Below are 20719 nucleotides of genomic sequence, written 5' to 3'. Positions count from 1 at the left end.
AAGTGACCAGTCAAGGTTTGAGGCCCTGTGGGTGTTCCAGCTGGGTGCAGAAATTGGTGATAATTAGGTATTGCAATGTATTTGCAAATGGGCAAAAACAGTTACACACACTAGGTTTGCTCCAAACCCTCCTTCTGGCTGTGTTTGTCTTTATGGCTAACTCGGTCACCCTTTATATTAAGGTTTTGTTGTTATACGAATGTGAGAGACATGAGCAGCCTGCATTAGAGATGGTTAACAAGCACATCAGTAGAAGGTATTATAGGTTACAAGCCACTGTTATAAATAATTTATTGCCTTGCTGGAGCATATAATCTATAACAATTGATTAACCAGCTATTAAAACATCTATTATTCATTTATTAAACCTTTGTAAACTATTTATAAATGGAACCTTAATATAAAGTGTGACTTGACTTAAACAGCAACAAATATAAACCTCAGCCTAACCTTTCTTTTGCACTTAACTATTTTCCCAGGAGAACCTCTTCTGTCCCTGACCCTAGTTCTGATAGAACCTCAAATTCTTTTATACTCCTGGGTTGAAGCTGTAGGACCACCTGCTCTAGGGCAGTTCAGCAGAAATAGGTCTGCCCTCTAAGCAGCAGGTTACAGGTTCCTGCCTTGAAGATTTATATTAGACTTAGCACAATGAGTAGGGGTAATAGGATGGGGAGAAGGAGGGGAGAGGGCAAGGAAGGATGAGGGTGACAGCAACACGGTCATGTGATAATTTGGATTAGTCATGCTCCCTGTATGGAGCTTCAGTTCCCAGGTGTTTTCAGGAGGAAGTATTTGATATTATAGCTAGAAATGAACCTGGAGGAGAGATTGGAATGAGGAGAGTGAAGTGGCCAGTGGATGATAAATGGGAGGGCATTCCACATGTAGGGGGCGCCACAAACTGACTCATCCCCAGCATGCAGCTGTTGAGCAGAACAAATAATGTCCCCCTCTAAAGACTGAACTGATGGCCTTTAACTGAGCCAATAATGGCAACAAACAGCAATTCTCTTTGAAAACTCTTAGATGATAATGACAGGAGAGATTCCAGAGGACAGAAAAAGGACAAATATTGTGCCAGGGTATGTCTACACTGGAAACTTCAAAGCGCCTCCGCGGGAACGCTCCCGCGGCAGCGCTTTGAAGTGCGAGCGTGCGCGAGCGCTGAGCACTCCTGATAATCCACCTCTACGAGAGGATTAGCTCCAAGCGCTGGGAGCCGCGCCTGTCTACACCAGCGTTTAAAGCGCTCAGATTTGCTGCGCTCAGGGGGGTGATTTTTCACTCCCCTGAGCCAGCAAGTTAGAGCGCTATAAAATGTAAGTGTAGACAAGCCCCCAATCTATAAAAAGGGGAACAAGGACAACCCAGGGAATTACGGACCAGTCAGCTTAATTTCAGTACCTGGAAAGATAATTAAGCAAATAATCAAGCAATCAATTTGCAAATACCTAGAAGATAATAAGGTGATAAGTAACAGTTAGCTTGGATTTGTCAAAAACAGATCGTGTCAAAGCAACCTGATAGCTTTCTTTGACAGGTAACAAGTCTTGTGGATAGGGGAGAAGCAGTAGATGTGGTATATTTTGACTTTAGTAAGGCTTTTGATACTGTCTTGCATGACCTTCTCATAAACAAACTATGGAAATACAACCTAGATGAAGCTACTATAAAGTGGGTGCATAACTGGTTGGAAAACCATTCCCAAAAAGTAGCTATCAGTGGTTCACAGTCAAGCTGGAAGGGCATATCCCGTGGGGTCTTGCAGGGATTGGCCATGGGTTCAGGTCTGTTCAATATCTTCATAAATTATGTAGATAATGGCATAGAGAGTACACTTATAAGGTTTGTGAACAATACCAAGCTGGGAGGGGTAGCAAGGACTTTGGAGGATAGGATTAAAATTCAAAATGATCTGGACAAACTACAGAGATATGGTTTGAAGTAAATAGGATGAAATTCAATAAGGACAAATGCAAAGTACTCCACTTACGAAGGAACAATCACTTGCACACATACAAAATTGGAAATGACTGCCTAGGAAGGAGTACTGTGGAAAGGGATCTGGGGGTCATAGTAGATCACAAGCTAAATATGAGTCAACAGTGTAACACTGCTGCAAAATAAAGCAAACATCATTCTGAGTTATATTAGCAGGAGTGTTGTAAGCAAGACAGAAGAAGTAATTCTTCCACTTCACTCTGTGCTGATAAAACCTCAACTGGAGTATTGTGACCAGTTCTGAGAGCTACATTTCAGTAGGGTGATCATATGTTCTGTTTTGGCCAGGACAGTCCTTTTTTTAGGCCCTGTCCCGGCTGTCCTGACTGTTTTGACAAAACTGGGCATTTGTCCTGTTTACTCTTGCCAACTGATCATCAGCCCCATACATGGGGTGGGGGAAGGGGAGGCTCAGACCTGCCCTGCACAAAGCGGGGGGGAGGATATAGTGGAGGGGGGGGAGTCACGGGCTGGCAGCAGGGAGGCTCAGAGGACCAGCCCCACGTGTAGGGGAGTGAGGGGGTCATGGGTGGGCAGTGGGAGAGCCCAGGCTGTCCCTGGGTGCCAGTGGGGAGGGGGACCTCAGGCTGGCCCCTGGCAGGAAGCAGGCAGGTCTCAAACCAGCCCTGTGCACAGGGAGGAGGGGGATCACAGGAGGCAGGGGACTCAGAGGACCAACCCCGCAGGCAGGCAGTGGGGGGTTTGGACCAGACCCAGGCACTAGTGGGGGAGGGATGTCAGGCTGGCCCCAGGCAGGAGGCAGGGAGGGCTGAGGCTGGCCCCGCGCATGGGAGGGCAGAGCAGTGGAAAGGGGCTGGGGCCAGCCTGAGGGTGTCCTGTTTTCCCTTTGGAAAAATATGGTCACCCTACATTTCAGGAAAGATGTGGACAAACTGGAGAACGTCCATAGAAAAACAACAAAAGTGATTAAAGGTCTAGAAAACATGACCTGTGAGGGAAGATTGAAAATATTGGGTTGTTTAGTCTGGAGAGGAGAAGATGGGGGACGGGGGCTTGCTAACAGTTTTCAAGTATGTAAGTGGCTGCTACAAGGAGGAGGGTGAAAAATTGTTCTCCTTAACCTCTGAGGATAGGACAAAAAGCTATGAGCTTAAGGGCTGGTCTACATTGGCAACACTAAAGTGCTGCTGTGGCAGTGCTTTAATGTGCCTTGTATGGTCGCGGCGCAGCACTAGGAGACAGCTCTCCCAGCGCTCTAAAAAAGCCACCTCAATGAGGGGTGTAGCTACCAGCACTGGGACACTGTCTACATGGGCGCTTTACAGTGCTGCAATTTGCTGCACTCGGGGGGGGGGGGGAGGTGTTTTTTAACACCTCTGAGTGAGAAAGTTGCAGCGCCGTTAATTGCCAGTGTAGACAAGCCCTAAATAGAAGCAAAGGAGGTTAAGATTGGACATTAGAAAATACTTCCTGTCAGGGTGATTAAGCACTGGAACAAATTGCCTAGGGAGGTTTTTAAGAACAGGTGAGACAAACACCTGTCAGGTTAGCCCTGTCTTGAGTGCAGGGGAATGGACTAGATGACCTGTTAAGGTCCCTTCCAGTCCTACACATCTATGATTCTATGAAACTGGAATCCCTTGGGAAAGCAAATTCCAGAGTCCAGGGCCCATTCCATGATCTCACCCTAAATACCCTGTCACAGCACACAGACATTCCAGTCTAACAGCAGCAACTACTGGCACATCTGATCCCAGCTCTCATGTCAGTGTATATAGCGGGAGATGTGGACTCAGGATGCAAGGACCCAAACAACATAGTGCTTTAGTGGTCATTACCAACTCTTCGAATTCAACATAGATCAAATAAGAAGCAGGAGCTGTCTCAGAAGCACTTGAGCAACATGATTCTTTATACCTAGCATCAAGAGGCTACAGTCTGCAGCAGCTATAGCTGCTTCCAAGTGGTCCTCAAGGATAGTGTGACAATTTAGTGAATGCACAAACTTCAAGCCATGAAGAGCAGCTGTTTTTGTGTTGCTTTTGTTAGGACCAGGCAGGCAATTTCTTTCCTTTAACAATATACAAAGCGATATGGGGCTTGGCATCAGAAAACCCAGTTAAGTCTCTAGATGCTGAGCTCGTCTGGATAATTATAACTTTAAAATGGGCCCTGCAAAAGTATGCCCATGAATAACATCAATACCTTAAATACCAACTCCCTCCTTTTCTAGAGGGTTATTGCAAAGAAATTGAGCTCTCAGGCTATTCAGCTAGAAAGATTATAGAGTGGGAAATAGCCACTGCAGAAGAATCCCCCAAAGTTTTACAGATTTGAAAAAAAAATCACCAAAAGTAATTTCCTGCTAATATGTCACTGTTTCATTCCCCAGTGGCTCCTGCTGGCCGCAGCAAGGAGCTCTCCAGCAATGGTCAATGTAGGCACGCTGGCACAGACTCCGGGCGTCTCAGCAGCAATAGCTTAATCGGGCTGGGAACCCTATTGCTAGGCAGCATGGACATTAGCACTCCTGCAGTGGTGCACCCTGATAGCAGCTGGCATGGAAGTGTGAAAATAATGAGATGCCAAATTGCCAGCGTGACTAGAAGCACAAAAGAAAATAGTTGTGAATATTCCCAGCTCCATTACCTAATAGAATAAAGTTGCTTTTTCTAAAAAGAGATCCTGCTTCCCCCTGACTTATTTTTCCCAGTTTCTCAGCTGTTTGGCAGACTCAAGGGATGGCTGAATGAGACACTTCAGGTCTCCGGTCTTGACCTTTCCAGGATTTAGCAGCTTCTCTCATCTGGAGATCCAACTAGTCCCTTTTATGAGTTAATGTAGCAGTTGTGAAGCTATTTCTTTCTTACTTTATTATTTGCATTATGGTAACGCCAAGAGACCCCAGTCAGGGATCAGGATCTCCCTCTGCTAGGCACTGAACACACATATAACAAAAAGATGGATCCAGAGCTAGATGGTTTCAGGAACTCTCTACACTTGGAAAATGATCTATTGCTAACCAATGGTTGTCAACAACAAGACTTCCCCATTCCCCTCCTCCCCCACAAACTGCTAATAGAGATGGGATCAAATTGTCTTCAGCACCACTCCAGTAATCATGATATACACCATGTCCTTCTAAATCTCAATCATGCTTTCTGTACAGCTACTAAAAATGGATTGGTCCCATCCAGACAGGAGTCAAAACATTCTCATTACCAGTGCAGGGGGCCTAAACAATATCAACACAGGTCATTTTCCAAGTGTGGAGAGATCGTTAAAGTAGAGCAAAATAAGCAAGTGCAAAATTGGCAGTGAGATTCACCTTACCCAGAATAGTACTCCCAAATCTACATTTCACTTTTTTTAAACTATATTTCTATTATTTACTGTTTCAGATAAAATCTTGAAAATGTCCCACAGTGTAGCCAATGCACTAAAATTTTCCTGTGTTTGAAGAGAGCCTAAAACAATACTCCAAGAAATGTGAATTGCTAGGGTCATATCAACGAGCATTAATTCTTGAACCTAAAGATGACATGGTTAACTATTTCACTGGTGAACACTGTTGCAAAACATCAAAACAATGTGTTTATTTTACAAATCTAAACTGCTTCCCACCCACCTCCTGTGCTAAAAGACCCAATGATTCCAAATCCAGATACCAAACCCTTTTCTGACCGCTTCTATTGTGCCGTTAGGCATTGTCAATACAAAACTCTGTTGCAATGTGAAAACTGCAAATGTGGGGATGTCAAATAAATTGAATTTAATATCAATATTGATAACACATAGCCTACTGTTCTGGCTGGATTATTCATTATCATATTTAATTCATTTTTTTTTAAACGTAATTTTGTAATGTACATGAAGGTGCCACAGAATTTCCACTCTCCTGCACCAGAGTGCCACGTTATCCAAGGACTTTAACATGGAATTTAGATCCAGTTTGCTGTGGACTACACAGGGGTTTACCTTAAAGTAAAAACTTTCCAGAAGAATTTCTTCATGTCTCCTCTGACCCAAGAACCCCTTAATGACAACTAACAAGGGGGTTACAGGAATGTCCCATGTCTGGTAGGTACATTCTGTCATCAAAGAATATCATGTGAGAATATCTTAAAGGAAAGCCAGGATCACACACTGGTCAATATCATTATGAAATGTATATACCAATACTTTGTATGGATAGTTTAAAATCTGTTATCAAGGCAGAATTGACAAACAGGTTTTCTATCAGGCAAGGGATGTTTATTCACCTGTCTCTCTGTTGAGATGCAGATTAAGCATTGTAAATTAACACAATGAATATCCATTTACATGTGAAGTCAACGGGGAGATGTGAAATCAATAGAGAAGCAGCACAAAGGAAAATAAGCCCTGGGTTCTTATCCTGACTGAGTAGAGACAATGAACTTTTGAGATATAAGTAAAAGGCAAAGAAGACACCACTTTATACTGCACCAGGAAGTAAATGAGCAGTGCATTTACATTCATGAAAATGAGATCTCAGCCAACCTTGGTTGAAACTCTGCAGAGGATGTTGTGGGGGTGAGGTAAACTTCTTTAGACAGGAGGTTAGCCTGTTAAGGTTAGTCTCCAGAAAGCATGTTATGATTTTGTTCTATATGTAATTTTTAGTTCCATTATTCTTGCTCACTATCTCTTGAAACCTTGGTAATTAACTTATCCTTGTTTTCACTATCAGTATATCTAAGTGCTGTGATATTAAGCAAGGGGCTGATCTTAGTTGAATCATATAAGCTGGTGTTTACATTATTTGCTTGGGGACAGCACACTTGGTATTTCTGTGAGTGTTCAGTGGATAAGGAGCTGGTTCACAGGGACTCAGGGACTGGGGTATACTTATTGTTAATCTGCAAACAAAGTGCTAGCATTTCCCAACGGAGAGTGCTTGGGTGAGTAACAGGCTGGTGGTGCCAGGGAGCTGACACACAGCTAAGCATAAACAAATGTCCCTCACGCTGGAGACAGGGGGCTAACAAACTGACTCTCAGTCCTTGGTACCCCAAGAACCAACACATCCCATACATAGGATGAAATTCACCCCTGTGCAGAGGACAAGCAAAAAGCTGATGCACCACTTTAGTCTCTCTCAAATGTAAGTTGTGCATGGATCCTTTGCATGGGGCAAATTTCACCCAGACAGATCCTGTGGGAGTCTCTGATCAGTGTGTGGCTGCACAATTTGAAGAGAAGAGTTGAGTCAAGCTGAGCAGAGCAGGAATGGTGTAGGACAGGATGGAGGCACAGAGTATAGGTAAAGAGTGATTATGTTGCTAACAGGACTCTTATTTGCAGGACCTCCATTAGTGACCTCTGGGTTGTCATAGCAATAGGGCTTTGTATCCATAGCAGCACCATTTAGAGGACTTTGACAGTACAGTCCAGTCAACTTCATCTTCAGTGAGATGAGTGTATGATGAGCCTCACTCAAGTTTAAGCCTCTGAGCTTCATTAGAGTTCAAGTGGGTGCACTATGCTACCATTACAAGTGTAAACAGTGGCACAAAGTCAAGGCCATTGAATACAAGTTTCTTCATCAGAGGCTCCTCACAGAGAGCAATTCTCCAAAGGCCACTATTTTAAATGAACCAGGATTTTATATTAATATATTTCATAAATTAACACTGTGGCCCATGATCAATTATACTGATGTGACAAACTGAAGGGTGTGTGTGTGAAGGGTGTGTGCACAGATGGTGTCTGGGGGAAAGAGAGGGCTTGTGCACATGATGTTTGGGTGTATCCGTGTGGGCAAGTGAAGACTGTTGCCTGGTTTTGTGTTTGTTACCTTCAGCTATCATTCCTCCCTTCTCAATACAAGAGGCAGAACTCCTGCAGGAGGGAGCAGACCAGGGTAACAGAGATGAGATGTACTGGGGACTCTTGAGGACAGAATGCACTGCTTTATGCACCGACATTAATGTCTGATTATTCCTCCACTCTGCCATGAGCAAAATCATGGCATGGAGCAGCAGCATAGCCTGCTACCACTTGTCACCAAGTTTCTGGCCCACAGTCATGGGAGATGGCCAAGTAGTAATACGCCTATGAAATGCCTAAACCCTGCTTGTAAATTCAGTAAATGAATTACTCTGAACATATGCAGGCTGGCAAGTGCAAATGAGAGGCAGTATGCACAGTAAGTTAATCCAGTAACTAAAGGTTTAAATGGAGTTCATATGAATTAATGTGCTCTCATAGGCCAGAAATGCCTGGAATTGGTCAAGAGTGATACTTTGTTGCAACTAATTAATACATTAATTATATAAATAAGTAATAATGCTACAATCGTCCAGCCTACACCTGGTTAGCAACCTGGGCAGAATAGCTTGAGGATTCCTGCTCTTTCTCAACTGGTGGTCTGAACTCCTTGGAAGTTAAACAATTTTAGAGGAACACCAATGAGGTGAGGCCCAGATCCTCAAAGGGATTAGGCACCTAACTTCCATTGAAACCAATGGAAGTTAGGTAAGGTGACCAGATAGCAAGTGTGAAAAATCGGGATGGGAGGTGTGTGTGTGTGTGGGGGCAATACGTACCTATATAAGACAAAGCCCCACATATCGGGATTGTCCCTATAAAATTGGGAGTTAGGTGCCTAAACCTTTTGAGGATCTGGGTCTGAGCCCTGAGGTAAGATGTAAAGACTGATTAATTAATGCTTATACAGCACTTTGAATGCACAAAGCTCTATACGACCAGTGAGTATTGCTACAATTTAAGTGCAGACAGGTCTGGATGAAGGAAATGCTTGTTGTATTTGCTAGAAAACTGGGGAAATAGCAGGATTTGTATGTTTTGATTCTAGTTTCTGAGGTGTGAGGAGGTAAGCACAAAGAGCCATAACTAGAGAACTCCCTGACTGGGAAGTCCCTCTATATTATCCTGGTCTTCTCTGGTAACTGTTGAGGACCAGGAACTCTGTAACCACTCTATGGCATCCATGATAGGGACTTTCATTATCATCCATATTTCCATTCTCAGAACTTTCTGAAAAATGCTCCTTTAGATTAACATTGTAGACTTGGTTTCAGAATCTACCCACAATAGTTTCCCGCCCTCCCCACCACACACACACACATGATTTTGAGCTATTGGAGAGTGAAGAATGCACTTTTCCAGTATTTCATTATGCTCACCAGGAACTCAAATATGGCTGGATAAAAAAATCCTCTAAGTGTTACATCTAAATCGTCCCTATGGAGGAATCGTGGAGGGAAGGAGATAAACCCTCAGAAGTAAGTAATTTGAAAAAAATCACTTCTGAATGTGCTCAAGAGGTACCTGCTAAGGTTATAGCAGAACCTACCAACACTACACCTAATTTGTGACATCCAATGTTGGAGCTCTCACCTGTTTTGCCCAAGAAGTTACTATTTCCAGGTTGTGTTAAGGAAAATCTGGGGGAGCAAATTAGGTGCATGTCACACTGACAGCACAATTCTCCAAAAGGTGCCCCGATTTTCTGATCCTGGGTAAAAGTACCAGTTGGCCATGTGAGAGAAAATCCTGCTGTGTAACTGCATGTGGCTAGCTAAACTTAATTTACCCATGTGCAAGCTCAAAATGGCATTTTGTGTGTGGGCATCTGGCAGCATGCATACAAAGATGGCACATTTAAATTATAGCCTATGTTTCTATCTACTCCTGTTACTGATGCTCTCATCTGCTTTCTTTTTAGAGGTGCTGCTTTCCTGTTAACCCAGCCTGGCAGAAAAAATAGCAGGGACTTGCCAATCCCATTCACTTCAGTGGCCCTGGATCATTACTCCCACGATCTCCAAACATCTCAGTGAGAGAGGAACTCCAGAGCATAGTTAGCACAATTTCAGTGTCAACATGTAGAGGCCCTTTGTATCTTTCCCACACTTTGGGAGGGAAGGGTATAGGGTGTTTGCTATCTTATTAAAAACAAGGAAATTAAACGCAAAAACTCTCTCCCTCAGGTACCTATTTGGGTCCCAACACTGTGTATTACTAGAATCTTGTGAGGACAGGTTTAAACACAAACACACTGCCCCTTCTGCAATGCCCGTAATAAATGAATTATGCCAGTACTAAATCATTTCTGTTAGGCTCTCTTGTATTAAAAACAACATACTAATCTATGGAGGTGGTCATGTGCCTAACATGAAAGAACAAACTATCCCATTGTGATAACCTTTACCCTTCCCCATCCATCCATCCATCCTCCATCCCAATGTTTCCCCCACAACCCACTCATCTAAAATTTACATTGCATTCTCTTTTAGGCATGGACAGTAATTTTCGATGAGTTCTGTAAAGTTCCCATCATGCCTTTGTGCACCATGAAATAATAGTAATAATAATAAATAGAATACAAAAGTTAAGTGTTTCATAGTAATATTAGCTCACCCACACTGCACATAATACCTTTGATTAATAGTTATGCTAGTAAATGTCACCTGAATCTGTACAGTATGAGCAAGGTAACATTACTAAGGCTTTGATTTAGTAATTGCTTCAAGTAAGTACTTAGATGCTCTGCTGACCTGTGCCTCATGAGAGCTTTTATTTCTTCACTCCCTGATTTTCTGCATCTAAATGTGTAACCTTAACATTGCTTTAAATGTAAATACATTTGGCCAGAGAAAATTGCCCTACCTTTGCGCGTGGGCTTTCCAGGTAGGCAGAATAAATGTCCTGCAATTTCTACGCTCTGGGAGAGACTATCTAGATTGATGTTAATGGGGAAGGGGAATGGTGGTGATGTTACAAGTCCCGTTTCAGATAGTATATGCCAGAGTGTTTTGTTGGGATAACAGTTGCGCTCTGCCTAGGATGGAGTCCATGCTGCTAGCATATGAACAGCATTCTATTTGAATCTCTAACTAAAGGGCCAGAAGCACCACCCTTCACTTTTAAATATATCTGTCTCATACAACTGGATACATACATGTATGACCCAGTATTGGCTGGTTCCACCATGCCAGAACTGGTATTGTCTGGCTCTGCCAGAAACTGAGACATGGATAGCCAGGCCTAGTGGTTGGTGCAGTGGCAGTCAGCCTAAGAACCAGAGCCAGTGGTCAACGGTGGAATCAGGAGTCAATAGCAGACTCTCAGAACAATAGGGCTGGCAACAAGGCTGGAACAAGCTAAGGCCTGTGGTACCTGTCACCGCTATCAAGCAGGGGAATGTACCAAGCCATGAAGTGTTATTAGGCAGATTGAGTGGCTGTTTCTCCTGTGAGGCTTAAATATCTGCTCTGAGAGTCACCAGACCAACTCCTGACTTGTGGATTGGCTAGAGCCTAGCACAGAAATGATTCATCGCCGCATGTGGCTTAATCAGGCTCTAGTTCAGGGATGATTCATCATCTCACAGGTTCTCTGGGAATGGGCATGACTCCACCATGTGGGAACGGGAACTGGCTGGTTCTCTGGAATGGGTGTGTCTCCCATGCAGGAATTGGTATTAGCTGGTTCTCTGGGAATGGATGCCATTAGTTGGTGTTGAGCTAACATGAAGTGTGCCAGTGAAAACAACAACATAGTTTTCCAGCTTTTTGGTAAAAGCACAGGCTGTGACTGCTAGTCCACACTGGAAACCTCTGTCTGGGCGTGCCACTGGTCAGGTTAGGAAGGACAATGAATAACTGAAGAGGTTCCTAAACTGAATTGTGGAGAGAGCTGGCTGATGCTGGCTCCTCATTTCCAGCTGCCAAAATTGGAAAAAAAAAAAAAAAGCTAAAAGTACAGTATGGTTGCCAACTCTTGCAATTTTATCATGAGTCTTCCAATATCTGGTGTTTTACTTAAATCCCCAGCTCCAGAAAACTATCTAACCAGCCTAGGGTATGTCTATACTACAATAAAACACTGGTGTCTGGCCCATTTCAGCTGAGTCAGGCTAACAGGGCTATACAATTACTGTATAGATGCTCAGGCTGAAGCCCAAGTGCTGGGGACCCCCCCCCCCGAGTGGGGAGGGTCCCAGAGCTCAGGCTCCAGCCAGAGCCCTAATGTCTACCCTGCAATTTTATAGCCCCACAGCCCCAGCCAGCTGATGCAGGCCAGCTGTGGGTGTTTTACTCAGTGTAGACGTACCCTTAGATACTTGTATGGCCACTATTACCGCAGTATCCAAGCACTTTACAAGTTCTAATGGACTTATCCTCAGAGCACCACCAGGAAGTCCTATTCTCCCCCTTCGGCAGACAGCGAATGGTGGCACAGAAAGGCTAAGGCTCAGATCTTCAAAGGTGTTTAGGCTCCGAAGTTCCATTGATTTCAGTGAAAGTTAGGAGTCTAAACACCCTTGTGGAGCTGGGCCTAGGTGACCTGACAAGGTCCCATTGGCAGTCTGTGAAAGTGCAGTGTCTTGAGCCCAGCTCCCCTAACTGTCAGTCTAATGTCCTGATTTTAAACCAGTCTCATGATCTGAGGAGGCCCTGACTCATGACTTTTTTCATTTGGGGTTGGCAATACAGGATTCAGTACTTTCCTAACATCATTTGCCCCAGGGAAGTCACCTGGTCCCCAGTGGGAAGATAGACGCTCTGAACTCTAGTGAAAGCGGGAGGGGAGGTGGGCTCAGCACAGCTGTGAATGGAAAAGGAGATGGGGCTCACACAATGGCGAATGGGAGGGAGACAGCCATACAACAATCTCTCCCTTAAAGTGCCACGAAAAGATTTGAGAATCCTTGAATCATTGGAATGGAAAGAGATCAGCTAGGAGATCACTTTATCTATGCACATCACCTTCTGCTAAATCATTGCTTTTACCCCTCCGATGTGCCAAGAAGAGTGAGTGGTTCTTTTGCATAAACATGGATTGAAAGGAACCACCTCCTTTCCTTCGCCTGAGCAGGAGACCCCGCTTGCTAGGTGTATCATCCCCCTGCTAGGAAATCGGCGGGAGCAATTTTCATTTTAAAAGGAGTCTCTTTTGAGACAGTTTCCTGCTGGGAAAGAGGTTTTTTTAGAAATGGAAGCATCATATCAAACAATATCTCCAGAAAGCTGACGGCTGCTGATGTCACAACGCCTACTGGTGCCCATTCTGATGTCACCCACTTCCACAGTTCCAGGTGGGATGCAGTTGAAAGGAACAATACAAGAAATGAATGTCTTGTTTAAAGTGACCGCAAATGAGAATTCCAATCCATTCACACATCATAGTCTAGTCCCACCTTGTCAGTCACCCAACCCCACTGATTTACTCTACACCTTCAGTAAGTAAACCTAAGAAAGGAAGGAATTACCTTGCATGGGCCCAGTGGGTAAAATTGAAGTAATGAGATGAAATTAAGCAAAAGAAACGTGAAGTGAATGGGGACCGGGGAGCCAAACTGAGATCGGTGAAAGAGCGGAATCATCTCCTAAGGAGAGTCATACCAGCCTCTTCGTTCGTGGGGACATTTGAAATTGACAGTCAACGCCCGGGAGAATGGACTTAAAGGAACAATCCGTGCCCTGCAAGGGAGTGGGGAGGACTAGATGGTATCTAATACATATCTCCCGGCTGTCCTCTCTACAGTACTTCAGCGGTAGATTCACGCAGTCCTGCTCTTTAATATCATACCAGTGACACAGAATAAGCATGATCCACACCAGCTCATGATTACACATCCCAGAGTGCCCAGTGTCTGTGTGTGTACACACACGCGCGCGCGCGCGTCCTTAAACCCTTGACCAATAACCGCCTAGCCCCTTGTATTTGCTCATCGCTCCCATTCCCTCCTGTTTTGTTGTCTCCATCAGAGTGTCAGCTCTTCCGGACAGCGATCGTATCTGCCTAGTTTGTACCGCGCCCAGCACATTGTAACAAAGGTGTTGCCTACGGCACTTGCTCTCCGGCTTAGGGAACAGGAACGACCCCGGGTTTGCTTGATAATGACACGGCCTCGTGTCCTTCCGACCCTGATTTATGCCCTATGTGCCCCTGAGTCCCTCGCTAACTGTAACGGAGTCAGGGGTGCCGGCTCTACCGCCCAGACTGCTCCTTAGCGGTGCCCGCGGCCAGGCGCCGGGCGAAAGCGGGGCTACGCCAAGCCCAGGGCTGAGTAGGCTCTAGTGCTGCAGAGGGGAAGCGTCCCCCTGTCCCCAGAGCTCCCCCGGGGAACCGAGACTTGGGGGGCAGCCAGGTGAGTGCCACGTGCTTTGCTGGGGTGCTGTTAGAAGGGGGGAGTCTCTAGTGGCGATTGCCCGTGAGGCTGCAGGCGGTGGGGAAGGCGAGGGGAACAGTGCCAGCCGCTGGGGCCGAAGTGCGGGGTCCCCTAGGCGAGAACTGCCTCCTGCGCTTGGTACCAGGCTAATATGGCTGTAGACTGGATCCGAATTAGGTGCTACCGATCGTGGCTCTTTCCTGAGAGCCGCTTCCCAGGGCGATCCGAATCTCATTGGCCCGGTGCGGCGCTGCCCCGAGCGGCGGGGCCGGCTGGTGGAATCTGGGTTAGTCCCGATCCCACGCCCCCCCTCAGCAGCTGGAGCGGTTCGCTGGCCTCTAGACCCCTCCTTCTGCCTTCCCCTCGCTTCCCAGATGTTGCGCCAAGTGACAGCCCACCAAAGGCGAGAGAGAAGCGCAGAGAAAAAGCCATTTATAGGGAAATGGAGTCCGGGAAAGTTGACAGAGAGACAGCGCGTCCTCAGCCAGCCGCGGGAAAGCCTGTCCGTCCCAGCTGCCCCGAGAACCCCGCTGTGTGCAGGGACCGGGGCAGACACCATCCCTTTGACCACCTCTGTACCCCGGCGCGATCACCTCCCTCACCGCTCCCGCCTCCTTCCCGTCTAACTACACCCCAAAGTAGCGGGCACGTCCTTGCCTAGGCGCAGAGGGCGCTTGGGGAGTGGGCGGCGGGGGGGGGGGGAAGAGAATCACCCCCCACTATCCAATCTGCGCTACCCCCCCTCCCCACCATTCCTGCAAACTCCTTGACCAAGGGCACCCCGGGCCCCCGCTCCGGCTGGAGAGGTCACTGTCGTAAGCAGAAGCCAGGCGGAGGGATGAACATACCCGCGCTCCTTGCCCGGGGCAAAGGCCAGCCAATGCCCGGGCCGGGGATCGCTCTGTGCATCCCGCCTCCCCCCACCCCGCACAGCTGGGGGGGAGAGCCGCTCACTCACCGGGCGCCCCCCACGGCGTTAGCGCTCTGGCGCCGGTGCTGTTCTCAAAGCCCATGGTGCACGTCGGGAACTGCTCGCGGCTGGAGGGCTGGTGCCGATCAAGGGAGAGCAAACGATCCCCGGACGCCGGAGTCCGCTTCATGGGAGGCTCCCTCGGGCATTTCCCTCGCCGCCCCCGGCTGGCTCCGCTCTCGGCAGCTGGGGCTGCGCCGGGAAGGCGAAAAGAGCCGGAGCCAGGCCGGCGTGGCGTGGCCAGCGCTCCTGCCGGGGCCGCCCCGCGCCCAGCCCTGCCCAGATGTGCCGCCCTCTCGCGCTGACAAGCGCGCGCCCACTTTTCTCCCCCGTGCAAAAAAGAAAAAAAAAAGAGAGAAAGAAAGAAAGAAAAAGCAGCGAGGCAGCCCCGGAACCATGATGTAATGGAGCCTCAGCCAATCACGGCGGGGCTGCGAGCGCTACTTTCCCCTCTCACCCAACCTGGGGGGACTGTCGCTCGCCGCTGGCACATCACTGGGGGAGGGGAGGCAGGGCAGGGCCCGGGCGGCGGGAGCTCAGGGTCATGCCCCCCCATTACTTGCCTTTGTCTGAGGCACCGTCCCAGAAACCACCGGCCCCAGGTGTACAGTGGAGGGCAGGGCACAGGCCGCCCTGGCTCCAGTGTGAATGGCCGAGGGGGGCACGGCGGAGGCCCCTATACGGCCGGGGAGGGGTGGGGACTCTGTTAAATCTCTGCTCCCAGCCTCCCTCCGCCCGGGGCAGCGGGAGAACCGCCCGGCCCTTTCCACAAGCTCCGTGCCCATGGACACAGCCGAGGGGCGGGAGCCGGCCCTGGGCTGTGTTGCCCGCAGGGGGGTTATGCGCTTTCCAAGCCGCACAGGGTCCATGTACCCACGAGCTGTCGGCCCGGGAGGCCCGCCCGGGCTTTCAGCGCCGGACAGCTCCCGGGCTGGGGTGGCGTCGAAGGGACACGTGGGAGGGACAAACAGGGAGAGGGGCGCCGATCGCAGAGCCCCAGTGGGGGCTCAGCCTTTCCAAGCACCGAGCCAGTGGCTCCAGTCTCAGCTGACGGGCCGGCACTAGGGACCGTGTGCGCTGCCCACAGGGCGCCCAGAGAGCGGCGGCCCAGGGCACAGGATGGCGAGGGAGGCAGACCGGACTCCGGTGAGAGTAGCTCTCCCGGATCCGGAGAGAGACAGTCTTGCCCCACCCACCCCCCGGCAGAGGGCTTGGGCTCCATTACGGAGACATCTGGCCAAGGGCTAATGAGATTAGCTCCCTAACTAAAGATTAATTGAGTCTTGGCCGCCTGCTTCCTAAACCCCGTGTTCCCAGCTCCCCGTTGGGACGGTGAGCTCGGCCTCTCGCTGCCCAGCTCACTGGGCAGGAACGGGGACCCCAGAGCGCAGGCCTGTGCTTAAGTAGACTCCGCTCTGGGGCACTTTCTGGGGCTAATCCCCTCCCCCCGGTGATCTCTCAGCGGTCGGGAACGGGCTAGGTGTGTGATCTCCTCTGCTCCGGGGTGGGTAGTGTCCGGTTTACATGGCCCAGTTAGATCCCCCGACTGCCGGGCCCACAGAGACGGAGGGGGCTGCGGGGCGTTGGCAGAGGGGTTAGGGGAGCGGACTCTGATGGCAGGGCGATTCTCAGCGCCCTGGGGCGGGACGCAGCTCCAGGGGCAGCCTCTGTCTTGCCTACTCCCCCCGCACCCGACGTTCAGCCCAGAGCGCATTGAAGGGGGACGGAGGTAACCTCGCCAGTGGCTGGCTTTCCATGAATGGAGCGACTCCTGGCAGACTCCGCAGTCTGCTCGGGGATCGCTCTCCCCGAGCCAGAGGCGCCGAGATGCACAAACTGGCTGCACACAATACGGAGTCGATGAGTTAAACATCTCGTCTTATGTCACCGCTCCCCCAACGCCCATTCTGCTCTAATAGCTGGGAAGGGTTCCCGGCGGATTGGACCTGACTGCGCCTCCAGATCAAGGGGTTTAGGGAATGGAAAGCCGTCTGTTACACAGTTTAGAGCCACGAACCTGCCTCTTCAGGCCAGGAGAGGGTTTTCTAAATTCTCTACCATCTCCCCTTCTCTAGCCAACCATCGTGGCTCTCTGCTAGAATGTGCGGAAGGAATATGCAAGTGAAGAAGAGAGGGGGAGGAGATTCGGAACAATTTCCAGCACAGTTTAATTGAGCAACAAAGGTGGAGAGTTCATCTCCCAAGCTGAAGTGTATCCCTGAGCTTGCGGATGCGATGGAACCCCACTGGAACAGACCCCCTGCACTGCAACAGGGCCCTATAAAGAAGATAAGCACCGCAAGGGAGCCCCGCAGAGAACATTTGCGCCCCAAGAGAATCCTGCATTAGAAAATCTGCGCCGCAACAGAACCTGCACAGAACTCTTGCACTGCAAGATAAACTCACGTAGAATCCTGGCACTGCAATAGAAACCAAACCCTGTAAAAGAACCTCCCGTAGAAACCGCCCACTGCAACAGAACCCCACGCAAGACCCAAGTACTGCAACAGAACTGCAGGAGATCCCTGCGCTACACCAGAACCCCCGTGGTCCAACAGCACCCAGCACAGCAGCCTTGCCCTGCACCAGAATCCCACCACTGCAACAGAACCTCTCAAAATATCCCTGCCCGGCAACAGAACCTCACCACTGCAACAGAACCTCTCAAAATACCCCTGCCCGGTAACAGAACCTCACCACTGCAACAGAACCTCTCAAAATATCCCTGCCCGGTAACAGAACCCCACCACTGCAACAGAACCTCTCAAAATACCCCTGCCCTGCACCAGAATCCCACCACTGCAACAGAACCTCTCAAAATACCCCTGCCCTGCAACAGAACCCCCCCTCCAAGAATATAGTGTCACGTTCTTTTTTAATCATGGCCTCCCTCGCTTTTCTCAGGTTATGCACTCCTGTGCTGATTCCTCAAATGCTCCGTCAGTGTAACAGATCAGGCAGCAGAGAGATCAGCGATGCTATAATAATCATAAAAAAAATCACAGAGAAAGAAAATAAATCACAAAAGAAGCAGCTGTTCACATTTCAGCAGCTGACACATAGATTTGAAACCCTGTAATTTCACCTGACGTTAATTTCAAATATTTATGGGAAATTTTTCCCTCCCCACTCCCCACTTTGCCGTCTATTTCAGAAAATATCGGTGGGGATTCCACCCCCAAAAAATATTTCTATTCTAAAGTCAAAAGTTTTCCTGGATGTTTCAAATAAGTTATTCAGAGGTCTTCAAAGTCACTACTGCATCTGCCCTCTAGTCCGGCTGAAAAGCTACCGCCCTCAGTTCAGCACCAAGGACAGAGGTACGCACGGGAGGTAGATGGGGGCGCTGAGCTTGTATCGCTCAGGGACCGACACGTGGGATCACTGTCCTCGGACAGGAATTTCTAGAATTTTGAATGCCGCGGATCGGTAGGAAAGTTGCTAGCAGAAAAACCTGGGGAAGAGGTTCCATGGGAAGAGGCCTCGCGATCACAGACAACCCCATGCTCCCCCGTTTAGCCATTGGAGATGGTCCTTCTTGAAAATCCACTCCAATCCCTGAAACCTTCAGCTCTTTAAAAAGAGCTTCATACAAGCAAACTGATCGATGTAGTTCATTTACACCTAGCGCTAATGTTCTGCATCCTCTGCTGCATGTGAGAAAGGAGACCATGGCTCTTTCTCCCATGTAGGATGAGGGATGGGCTACAGCGGACGCCTGGGAGTCCCCGATTCATATCCCGCCACTACAAGGAGGGCAGGGCTGGGTAGGTTTCTTGCCTCTGCTGGAGTCCATTTTCCTCGCTTCATACTGATAAACTAGCACTGCCACAGAGGATTTATCCAAATCCAGTGAGCAAGATGTTTGCTTTTGAAATGGAACAGGCTGCCCACGAGGGCGGGGATTTTTCAAAGACAAGACCCCCTCCTTCAAAAAATTGTAAACAATAACTCCTTTCTTGCCCCCCCATACACTCGCTTTCAAACACTCGGTATAGTTTCCCGGGGACAAAGCATCAAAACACGGTTCCATAATATCTGATTTACCCTATAGTGCTGCCTTCTCTCGTGTAGCTATGAGAGCGGTTTTGTTAGGGAGGAAAAACAAATAAAAAGATTTCTCAATCCCTCCCTCCTCTCCGCACATACCCTTCCCCGCTGGAACACACGCGTATACACCCATCAACCCACAACCCTTTCTCCCTCCTCTTTGTTTCCACATACATGTACACACACTCCTTGCATACAAATCCTCCCTTTTCTGCACCCTTTCTCTCTCCCTTGCATGCACAACCCCCCCACCACCACCTACCTTTGGGACAGAGGAGTTATCACAGGTTAAGGGGGACAATTCTGCGGAAGCCCTTTGTTAAAATATTGGCAGTATTTCATAGTCGCAGGATTGCAGGAGAAACAGGGGCCCAGCCTGCAGTGCCCCCTCCTTGGAATCTCCTGCCATGAGAATGGGGGAGATTTCTGAGTCACACCAAAGATAATGTTGCATTGTAATTTAGACAATTTTCTTTGCTGACACAGTTCCAAGGCTGGAAGTTTCACTGCATCGCTCGGCACCCTGAGAAGGTCAAGCAGGCAAGTCACTTGCATAAATTCCCATTGTGCTGTTCCCCATCAGCACCCAGAGGATCCTTCTCCTCTGGCTACTGCAGGGGCCAAAGACAAGCTCGCCACCGGCCAGTTCCTGGAACTTCTCAGTTAGTGCCAGTTGCAAGGCTGTTTGCAGGTGCCTTCTCTCCTGCCTCATCTGGAATTATCAGAATGGAATTATTTCCTAGCGCTAGGGCCAGGTTCTCAGCTGGTGCAAACCAGCATAGCCCCATTGACTTCAGTGGAGTTATGCTGATTTATATGATAAAGATCTACCTTCTTCCCTCCCTCCCTCCCCCCCCCAATAACCCACACCCAGCTAAGGGGACATGCCTCATATTAACCTGTTGTAGTGACTGGTGGGATGGCTAAAAGGCAGCCAAACAGTCAGGGTTTGTGTCGCCAGGCCTTGTCCAGCAGGGTCTCAGACCACGTCTACACTACAAACTTTGGTCAATGCAAGTTTTGTTGGCATAAAGCCATTGCAGTTAGTACATTGCTTGTGCGCATGTGCACTTGGATCCTTGTGTGGGCATTGCACAAGCTCACCAGGAGTGCCTGTGTTGATGCACAGTGCACCATGGGCAGGTATCCCAATGTGCAACCTGCCACCATCCAGCGCACTATCTTTTGGGATGTTTTGGCAATGCTTGGTGGGGCTGAAGCGAGTTGCGCAGGGGTGACTGGGAGTAAGAGGTCAACTTGCTAGTGTGCAACTGTCTCCATCCCATAATGTCATCTAGACCACATAATTTTCACACCTTTTCTCAAAATTCCACAAACCCACACAGTCCACCTTGCTGTCTGCCACCTCTGACAGAAGTATGGAGCCTGCACAGCTCTGCGCTATTGTCAAAAGCATTGTAAGCACAGCCTGCACAATCCTCCTGTATTTGCAGAACCTCAAGAAAAACCGAATCAGTGGGCATCATGACAAGTTCTTGGTGAACTAATTGCTGTGGGTCATAGCAAGAACCAATTCAAGCTTGTTGGGGGCATTGATGAAGGAGCGGCAG

The 20719-nt window shown here is 48.5% G+C and overlaps 1 protein-coding gene across 1 annotated transcript in view; it reads right to left on the bottom strand.

Moving 5' to 3' along the window:
- The window catches only part of CHRM4 (cholinergic receptor muscarinic 4), a gene marked incomplete in the record, with an annotated part of 39914 nt that extends 24549 nt beyond the window's left edge, over nt 1–15365 (bottom strand). The window contains 1 exon segment of the mRNA XM_034770106.1: nt 15149–15365.
- Nucleotides 15366–20719: the final 5354 nt, after the last annotated feature.

Source organism: Trachemys scripta, chromosome 4, assembly GCF_013100865.1.
Source record: "Trachemys scripta elegans isolate TJP31775 chromosome 4, CAS_Tse_1.0, whole genome shotgun sequence".
NCBI lineage: Eukaryota > Metazoa > Chordata > Testudines > Emydidae > Trachemys > Trachemys scripta.
The sequence above is the reverse complement of the archived record's forward strand: the minus strand, read 5'-3'. Positions and strand labels throughout refer to the sequence as shown.